Source organism: Mustelus asterias, unplaced genomic scaffold (assembly GCF_964213995.1).
Source record: "Mustelus asterias unplaced genomic scaffold, sMusAst1.hap1.1 HAP1_SCAFFOLD_62, whole genome shotgun sequence".
NCBI classification, from domain to species: domain Eukaryota; kingdom Metazoa; phylum Chordata; class Chondrichthyes; order Carcharhiniformes; family Triakidae; genus Mustelus; species Mustelus asterias.
The window spans coordinates 1,461,764-1,470,599 of NW_027590127.1; positions in this window are offsets into that span (position 1 = coordinate 1,461,764).

Sequence of the window (8,836 nt, forward strand, 5' to 3'; positions counted from 1 at the left end):
ATCCTATCCCTTATCACATCTTCCAATATCTTGCCCACCACCGACGTCAAACTTCCTGGCCTATAATTTCCCGGATTTCTTTTGGAACCTTTTTTAAACAACGTAACAACATGAGCCACCCTCCAAACAACGAGCACCTCCCCGTGAATTTTGACATTTTAAATGTTTCTGCCAGGGCCCCATCATGTTCAACACTAGCTTCCCTCAAGGTCCGTGGGAATACCCTGTCTGGTTCTAGGGATTTATCCACTATGATTTGCCTCAAGACAGCAAGCATCTCCTCTTTAATCTGTAAAGGTTCCATGACCTCCCTACCTGTTTTCCCTCTTTGCGTAGACTCCATGCCCGTTTCCTCAGTAAATACGGATGCCAAAAATCCATTTAGTATCTCCCCCATCTCTTTTGGTTCCATACACAGTCTACCACTCTGGTCTTCAAGAGGATCAATTTTGTCCCTCACTATCCTTTTGCTCCTAACATATAGAAGCTCTTTGGATTTTCCTTCACTCCGGCTGCCAAAGCAACCTCATGTCTTCGTTTAGCCCTCCTGACTTCCCTCTTACGTAGCTTCTTGCCGTTTTTATACTCCTCGAGCATCTGATCTGTTCCTTGCTGCCTGTACATTTCATACAACTCTCTCTTCCTCTTAATCAGTGTTATAATCTCCCTCGAGAACGAAGGTTCCTTATTCATATCTATTTTGCCTTTAATCCTGACAGGAACATACAAACTCTGCACTCTCAAAATTTCTCCTTTGAAGGCCTCCCACTTTCCATTTACGTCCTTACCAGAGAACAGCCTGTGCCAATCCACACTTCCCAGATCCCTTCTCATTTCATCAAATTTGGCATTTTTTTCAGTTCAGAACTTCAACCCGAGGACCAGAACTACCCTTATCCACGATCAGGTTGAAACTAATGGCATTATGATCACTGGATCCAGAGTGTTCCCTCACACTCACATCCATCACCTGCCCTAACTCATTTCCCAATAGGAGTTCCAATATCGCATCCTCTCTCGTTGGCACCTGCAGGAGGAGCATTCCAACATCTTGTCTGGCATTTTTTTTTAACTCTGGGGAAAACCAGAAATAAACTTTCAGAAAAAGAAAAAACTTACTCTCGCCTCTGCCTGTTCTCGCCGAAGCCCGATTTGAGCCAAAGCCCTTCAGCTCTCACTCTGCCCCCTGCTCAGTCCACTGCCCGCGAACGACGCTGCCCGCTCAAACGTGCGGCCTACTTTTAAACCCTCCAAAACCTTCCCAGGCTGCTGCTATTTCCTGTTTTGAAAAAACGCTCCGGATTTTTTCACAAATTTAACTGAAACATAAATAAATAAATATAATGCACAAACAAGCTCCCTTAACCTCAGCCTGCTCCTGTGGAACAATGAGCTCCCTTATACTGTGACTCAGTAACCCTTCTCTCACCCAGCACCCTGTGTTACTGACTGTAGCTCTGCTGATGTGAATCCAGCTCCCTCACACTGTCACTCAGTGACCCCTCTCCCCCAGCGCCCTGTGTTACTGACTGTATCTGTACAGATGTTAATCCAGCTCCCTCACACTGTCACTCAGTAACCCCTTTCCCCCCAGCACCTGTGTTGCTGAATGTATCTGTACTGATGTTAATCCAGCTCCCTCACAATGTCACTCAGGAACCCCTCTCCCCCAGCAGCCTGTGTTACTGACTGTATCTGTACGGATGTTAATCCAGCTCCCTCACACTGTCACTCAGTAACCCCTCTCCCCGAGCACCCTGTGTTACTGACTGTATATGTACAGATGTTAATCCAGCTCCCTCACACTGTCACTCAGAAACCCCTATCTCCCCAGGCAACCTCTGTTACTGACTGTATGTGTGCTGATGTTAGTCCTGCTCCCTCACACTTTCACTCAACAACCTCTCTCCCCCAGCACCCTGTGTTACTGACTGTATCTGTATTGCTGTTAATCAAACTCCCTCACACTCTCACTCAGAAACCCCTCTCTCCAAGCACCCTGTGTCACTGACAGTAGCTCTATCGATGTTAGTCCAGCTCCCTCAAATTGTCACTCAGTAACCCCTCTCCCCCCTGTGCCCTGTGTTACTGACTATCTGTACTGATGTTAATCCAGCTCCCCCGCACTGTCACTCTGTAACCCCTCTCCCCGCAGCACCTTGTGTTACTGACTGTATCTCTACTGATGTTAATCCAGCTCCTTCACACTGTCACTCAGTGACCCCTCTTCCCCAGCACCCTGTGTTACTGACTGTATCTCGACTGATGTTAATTCAGCTTCCTCAACTATCACTCAGTAACCCCCTCTACCCAGCGCCCTGTATTACTGACTCTATCTGTACTGATGTTAATCCGGATCCCTCACACTGTCACTCAGTAACCCCTCTTCCCCAGCGACGTGTGTTACTGACTGTATCTGCACTGATGTTAATCCAGCTCCCTCACACTGTCACTCAGTAAACCCTCTCCCCCCAGCCCCCTGTGTTACTGAATGTATCTGTACTGACGTTAATCCAGCCCCCTCACACTGTCACTCAGTAACTCCTCTCCCCCAGCACCCTGTGTTACAGACTGTATCTCTCCTGATGTGAATCCAGCTCCCTCACACGGTAACTCAGGAACCCCTCTCCCCCAGCACCCTGTGTTACTGACTGTATCTGTACAGGTGTTAATCCAGCTCCCTCATTCTGTCACTCAGTAACCCCTCTACCCCCAGCACACTTTGTTACTGACTGTATCTCTTCTGATGTTAATCCAGCTCCCTCATACTGTCACTTAGTAACCCCTCTCCCCCAGCACCCTGTGTTATTGACTGTATCTTTGCTGATGTTCATCCAGCTCCCTCACATTCTGTAACCCCTCTCTCCCCAGCACCTATGTTACTGAATGTATCTGCACTGATGTTCATCCAGCTCCCTTACACTGTAACTCAGTAACCCCTTTCTCCCCAGGCAAACTGTGTTACTGACTGTATGTGTGCTGATGTTAATGCAGCTCCCTCACACTTTCAATCAACAACCTCTCTCCCCCAGCACCCTGTGTTACTGACTGTACCTGCACTGCTGTTAATCCAGCTCCCTCACACTGTCCCTCAGAAACCCCCCTCCCCCATGACCCTGTGTTACTGACTGTATATGTACTGATGTTAATCCAGCTCCCTCACACTGTCACTCAGTAACCCCTCGCCCCCGGCACACTGTTTTACTGACTGTATCTCTACTGATGTTAATTCAGCTCCCTCACACTGTCACTTAGTAACCCCTCTCTCCCAGCACCCCCTGTTACTGACGGTATCTGTACTGATGTTAATCCAGCTCCCTCACACTGTCACACAGTAACCCCTCTCCCGCAGGACACTGTGATACTGACTGTATCTATACTGATGTTAATCAAGTTCCCTCACCCTGTCACTCCGTAACCCCTCTCCACCCAGCACCCTCTGTTACTGACTGTATCTGTACTGATGTTAATCCAGCTCCCTCACGCTGTCACTCAGGAACCCCTCTCCCCCAGCACCCTGCGTTACTGACAGTATATGTACTGATGTTAATCCAGCTCCCTCACACTGTCTCTCAGTAACCCTTCTCCCCCAGCACCCTATGTTACTGAACTGTATCTCTACTGATGTTAATCCAGCTCCCTCACACTGTCACTCAGAAACCCCTATCTCCCCAGGCAACCTGTGTTACTGACTGTATGTGTGCTGATGTTAGTCCTGCTCCCTCACACTTTCACTCAACAACCTCTCTCCCCCAGCACCCTGTGTTACTGACTGTATCTGTATTGCTGTTAATCAAACTCCCTCACACTCTCGCTCAGAAACCCCTCTCTCCAAGCACCCTGTGTCACTGACAGTAGCTCTATCGATGTTAGTCCAGCTCCCTCAAATTGTCACTCAGTAACCCCTCTCCCCCCAGTGCCCTGTGTTACTGACTGTATCTGTACTGATGTTAATCCAGCTCCCTCGCACTGTCACTCTGTAACCCCTCTCCCCGCAGCACCCTGTGTTACTGACTGCATCTCTACTGATGTTAATCCAGCTCCTTCACACTGTCACTCAGTAACCCCTCTTCCCCAGCACCCTGTGTCACTGACTGTATCTCGACTGATGTTAATTCAGCTTCCTCAACTATCACTCAGTAACCCCCTCTACCCAGCGCCCTGTGTTACTGACTCTATCTGTACTGATGTTAATCCGGCTCCCTCACACTGTCACTCAGTAACCCCTCTTCCCCAGCGACCTGTGTTACTGACTCTATGTGCACTGATGTTAATCCAGCTCCCTCACACTGTCACTCAGTAACCCCTCTCCCCCAGCACCCTGTGTTACTGACTCTATCTGTACTGATGTTAATCCAGCTCCCTCACAATTTCACTCAGTAAACCCTCTCCCCCCAGCCCCCTGTGATACTGACTGTATCTGTACTGATGTTAATCCAGCTCCCTCACACTGTCACTCAGTAACCCCTCTCCCCCAGCACCCTGTGTTACTGACTGTATCTCTCCTGATGTGAATCCAGCTCCCTCACACGGTAACTCAGGAACCCCTCTCCCCCAGCACCCTGTGTTACTGACTGTATCTGTACAGGTGTTAATCCAGCTCCCTCAATCTGTTACTCAGTAACCCCTCTCCCCCCATCACACTTTGTTACTGACTGTATCTCTTCTGATGTTAATCCAGCTCCCTCATACTGTCACTTAGTAACCCCTCTCCCCCAGCACCCTGTGTTATTGACTGTATCTCTGCTGATGTTCATCCAGCTCCCTCACATTCTGTAACCCCTCTCTCCCCAGCACCTATGTTACTGAATGTATCTGCACTGATGTTCATCCACCTCCCTTACACTGTAACTCAGTAACCCCTATCTCCCCAGACAAACTGTGTTACTGACTATATGTGTGCTGATGTTAATGCAGCTCCCTCACACTTTCAATCAACAACCTCTCTCCCCCAGCACCCTGTGTTACTGACTGTACCTGCACTGCTGTTAATCCAGCTCCCTCACACTGTCCCTCAGAAACCCCTCTCGCCCAGCACTCTGTGTTACTGACTGTATATGGACTGATGTTAATCCAGCTCCCTCACACTGTCACTCAGTAACCCCTCTCCCCCGACGTACTGTTTTACTGACTGTATCTCTACTGATGTTAATTCAGCTCCCTCACACTGTCACTTAGTAACCCCTCTCTCCCAGCACCCCCTGTTACTGACGGTATATGTACTGATGTTAATCCAGCTCCCTCACACTGTCACTCAGTAACCCTTCTCCCCAGGACCCTGTGATACTGACTGTATCTATACTGATGTTAATCAAGTTCCCTCACCCTGTCACTCCGTAACCCCTCTCCACCCAGCACCCTCTGTTACTGACTGTAACTGTACTGATGTTAATCCAGCTCCCTCACACTGTCACTCAGGAACCCCTCTCCCCCAGCACCCTGTGTTACTGACAGTATCTGTATTGATGTTAATCCAGCTCCCTCACACTGTCTCTCAGTAACCCTTCTCCCCCAGCACCCTATGTTACTGAACTGTATCTCTACTGATGTTAATCCAGCTCCCTCACACTGTCACTCAATAACCCCTCTCCCCCCAGCACCCTTTGTTACTGACTGTACCTATACTGATGTTACTCCAGCTCCTTCAAATTGTCACTCAGTAACCCCACTCCCCCCACCCGCCTGTGTCACTGACTGCGTCTCTACAGATGTTGATCCAGCTCCGTCACACTGTCACTGAGTTACCTCTCTCCCCCAGCACCTGTGTTACTGACTGTATTTGTACTGATGTTAGTCCAGATCCCTCACACTGTCACTCTGGAACCCCTCTACCTCAGCACCTTGTGTTACGGACTATATCTGTACTGATGTTAATCCAGCTCCCTCACCCTGTCACTGAGTAACCTCTCTCTTCTCACCACACTCTGATACTGACTGTATCTCTACTGATGTTAATCCAGCTCCCTCGCACTGTCACTCAGTAATCCCTCTCCCCCAGCACCCTGTGTTACTGACTGTATCTCTACTGATGTTAATCCAGCTCCCTCACACTGTCACTCAGTAATCCCTCTCCCCCAGCACCCTGTGTTACTGACAGTATCTGTACTGATGTTAATCCAGCTCCCTCACACTGTCACTCAGTAATCCCCCTTCCCCAGCACCCTGTGATCCTGACTGTATCTGTACTGATGTTAATGCAGCTCCCTCGCACTTTCACTCAGTAATTCCTCTCTCCCTCATGTCATTTTTAGGGCAAATCCTCCATGATTAAAGAACCCAGGGATAAGGAAAATGGCCGGCTGGCTGTCAGGCCACATGAATATGCAAGAGGCTGGGATTAACGAGAAGGTCGAGACAGGGATGATCTTATCAACAGGAAACAAAGGAGAAACCATGGCGAGCAGACGAGGAGTAAATTGGCCAGCAGCAAGACAATGAGAACAGAGATCATTCCATCCACGGGCAACATCAAGACCCATCTCGCTGATGGGATTCCAATCAGACTGACTCCGAGAAAATTTAAAAGACATTTAAAATATCAGTTAAGGGCGGTCCCGACAGTTCCGGCCCTCTTGTTCCAGTCAATCAAAACTACCAATGATCAGAAACTGTTTTGTGTGAGAAAATCACTAGTTCAGGTTTTAAAAAAGGACAAGCAAGCTCTGGCTTCCCTCTCTCCTCTCTCTTCTCCTGTTCCTGCCTCTCGTTCGTCTCCAGCACGCCGCCCGAAGTCCACTGAGCAATTTAAACTCGGATTGTGAGTATCCTCCGGTAATTCGCGAAGTTCCCGAGATCATCATAGTGGATGAGGCTTTGGGGAAAGAGTGGGGGGGGGGGGGGGGGGGCTTTTGCATGCACCTTTCATAGTTTAAGACGCTGGTAAACATTTGTAAAGTAAGCATTTCCGTTGTGCCCGTTTTAGTATTCGTTCCATAGCTATAGTCTTATAGACCATAAGGCATTGTGTGTTGTTTTCCTGGTGTTTGGTGATCTTGACCTTGATGTTTTAATAAATATATATATATATATATCTTTGAATTCCATTGGAGTCCGTTTTGATCGTTTCAATTTCTCACCAACGATCTCTGATCAAGTCACAATATTAAATATCCCTGACCATAATTCCGGAGTCTAGAACTGAGGGTACCCGGGGCGCTTCGAAACCGCCCACTTAGGAAAGGCTGCCAGGTAGTGGATAGGCAGCAGTTTCATTTTCTCTCTCTTGGAAGCGCTCCTCTAGTCAAGTAGGCTCAAGGTGGCCGTTGTTCCATCAGCGAGAGAGAGAGAATCACTCGGGCATTGGTGAGGTTTTGGGTAACGGAGAACCAAACCTGAGATAAGCCCACGAATGGAGTTAAAAAGGGGATCCCGCTACAAAAGGCATCACAAGCTTGATTTATGTGCGCAAATGAAATAAAAGCTGATGAGCAAATACCTTGTCTGGAGAACACCAAATATTATGACATGCTGTCGTCTCTGCTTATTAATTTTCTAATGGAGATTGTTGGTGCTACAAATCTTATTGCTTTTGCCAGCAGCATGGTTCACCACGCGATGAGGAGTGTACAGAAGAAGGAATAGAAAATGTATAGTTTTATTCACTGTAAAAGGATCAACAAAAGGACCTTGTGTATGTATAAGGGAGACTGTCACTTTACATTCCTGGAATACTCGCTGCGTGACTGGTATGCAACCTAATTGTTTGTGAACAGAATTGCCACTCACCTAAAAAAGGGGCTTGGAGCTCCGAAAGCTTGTGTGGCTTTTGCTACCAAATAAACCTGTTGGACTTTAACCTGGTGTTGTTAAACTTCTTACTGTGTTTACCCCAGTCCAACGCCGGCATCTCCACATCATGACCTCATTGAGAAGCAGAGGTGAATGCCAGAAGTGCACAAAGCATTAATCACAGACATATTCATCTACTCTGGAAAAAGGGACACTTTGAAATGGATAATGTGGTCCACTTTATGAGAAGTGGGCAATGCAATCATCTACATCATTAGATAGGGAAATTTTGGGGTTTGGAGGACGTGTGACATATTCACTCTTGCATTCAAAAACATACCAACGAAAGTCATATTGTACAGGATTTTCTAATGCAGCCATAGATTGTCATGTGGGTAATATTTATCTCTGCTGTTCAAAGCTGTTCTGCACACAAGTGACGAGGTTATTATTAATATCTGTTCTAAATGCCTGGTGCAATCGTGATATTCATCTCTGTCCCTTGGTTAGGTTGCACACAGTTGGTATTCCAGTGATGTGGAGCCATGGTCTCCCTCAGACTCACACAAACTCCTTGCCGACTGCCTCATTTTCACCTAAACACATGAATTGGGAAATTGTGACTTTGTTTTTGTTTCACCTGTTTCAGCTCCATTAAAGATGTTATATAAATGCAGTTGTTGTTTAATTCCTTCTTTTCTCAAGCCCATGCTTGTTCTCTTCGGAGCGAGGCGAGCTGTGCCCAGCTTCTAATTTTATCTTTTACTCTTGTTCTATTCTTCTAAAACTTATTTCTAACTCTTTAAAACTCTCTAACAACGCTCTAATGCAATTTCTCATAGATTTGGCCACACCCTAGCTGTGACTGTAACACTACATTCTGCACTCTCTCCTTTCCTTCTCTATGACAGTATGTTTTGTCTGTATAGCGCGCAAGAAAAAATACTTTTCACTGCATGTTAATACATGTGACAATAACAAATCAAATCAAATATTTTGTTTTACAATTCACTCCCTCCATTTTTATTATATTTTCTTTCTTCCCAACTCTGTCTCACATTTCGTAAAAAGTTTAACGTCATTTGGTCCCTTTGCCTTTTGAACGGTC